Here is a 1812-nt window from a genome sequence, read left to right on the forward strand (position 1 = left end):
CAACATGGTGAAACCCCATCTCTACTAAAAATAAAAAAATTAGCTGGGTATGGTGGCACACACCTGTAATCCCAGCTACTCAGGAGGCTGAGACAGGAGAATGGCTTGAACCCCGGAGGCTGAGGTTGCAGTGAGCTGTGATTGCGCCACTGCACTCCAGCCTGGGAGACAGAGTGAGACTCCGTCTCAAAATAAATAAATAAATAAATACATACATACAAATAAGTTACAGGCACTCTAAATGTCTTTGGTTGGAATAACCCAACATTGCAAGATAATGTATTACAGAGTGTCCAGGCCCAGGCTGGGTTCAACAGGCAAGGATTATGGTTCTCTCAGTCTCTCTCAGAAAACAAGAAACTGTGGGATTAGGTGTCAGCCAAAGCTGTCTTCTCAGGACAATATTTAGGATTGCTCTGACACAATTTGTTGGGTCTGCCTTTGATAACAGTATAGCAAAACACTATTATCACCATCATGAGGAGGAAGTAACTGGTATGCATTAGATGCAAATTTATTAATGAACAGTCATCATCTGGAGCAATAACTGTAGGCTTGGGATTAAAAACATGATAGTCTTTTTCAATGGGCCTTTTCTAACACCAGAAAAGACTGTAATCTTGAGCGTGTTCTGTGTTGGCCTTTCTGTCAGTTCTAAAGATCTTGCACCAGAGTGTGGCATTGCTGTATGTGTCAGAAACACGGTGCGGTGGCTGCACAGTGATGGGGAACACACCCGGGGTGTCCGTGAGGATCATGCAGGCTGTGAACACCATCTGCTCATGGTGACCATCAAAAGCACAGCTATCTGATGTCCAAGCTGCAGTCAGAGTAAAGGTAATATTTACCTCTTCGTGGGCTTCTCTGTCGGAAAGTCCAATCTGATGACCTAAAATGACTGAATACAGATGAGTGATGCCATGAGAGTACCCTCCAAATAATTTGAGTGGGTCCAGGGTTAGGGTGATTTTGACTGAGATGTTAACTGGGCCTGAATCCTCCAGGGCCTGGGAAGACCTGGTGGATGTTCTGGCGATGCTCTGGCCTGCATGGTCATTATGCTTCCCAAAGTTTTGGTGTCATTTTTGAGATACCTTAATGTTTCGTTTTCTGGTGCACACAAGTCCAAATCATTAAACCATAGCGGAAAAGTATTCCAATCTTCTGCCATTTCTGGTGACTTAATCTCCTTGATTTTGAAGAAACAGTCCAGGGTTGGGAAAGCTATGCCATGGTGCCCACAATGATCATAAAGACCAACAAGGAGGCTGACCGATGATGTATACCTTCAGATTCTCCTGGTGGTTGATGTTAAAAATTATTCTGATAAGCTCCACCCAAACTTGGCTGGCACCTGTGTGCCTGCAGGCCCAGCCAGCCAGCTGCTCAATGGTGTGCATCAGTCCCAGGGCCACTGGGCACCAGGCTCCCCACTGTGCTGGGGGCAATGTCCAGCCGGGTCCATAGGGACAAGGTGAGGACCAGAGACCAGCTGAGCTCCTGAAGCTGCAACACGGGGTCTGCTTGACTCTTGTAACCACATTTAAATATTCTTAAAAATTGCTCAATCTTGGACTTTCCCACAGAAGTTCCTTTGTTGAATGTCTTTAATTAAATGCAATGAATATAACCTGTTATATTTTAGAAAGTTTTAATAGAGGCTGACTAAGATGTCTGTGGGACAAGATAAAGTTAAATTAAGTAAGGAATATGAGACATAGGGTTACAGTAGGATAGAAAATAGTAGGATAGAAAATTAAGATGTAATATGACGAGATGCACAAAAGACAGTATTCACGTGCTAGATGTAGA

At 44.0% G+C, this 1812-nt stretch overlaps 1 pseudogene; it reads right to left on the reverse strand.

Moving 5' to 3' along the window:
- Nucleotides 1–368: 368 nt before the first annotated feature.
- LOC101141854 (transmembrane protein 248-like) lies at nt 369–1400 on the reverse strand (annotated as a pseudogene).
- Nucleotides 1401–1812: the final 412 nt, after the last annotated feature.

Source organism: Gorilla gorilla, chromosome 3 (genome assembly GCF_029281585.2).
Source record: "Gorilla gorilla gorilla isolate KB3781 chromosome 3, NHGRI_mGorGor1-v2.1_pri, whole genome shotgun sequence".
Taxonomy (NCBI): Eukaryota; Metazoa; Chordata; class Mammalia; order Primates; family Hominidae; genus Gorilla; species Gorilla gorilla.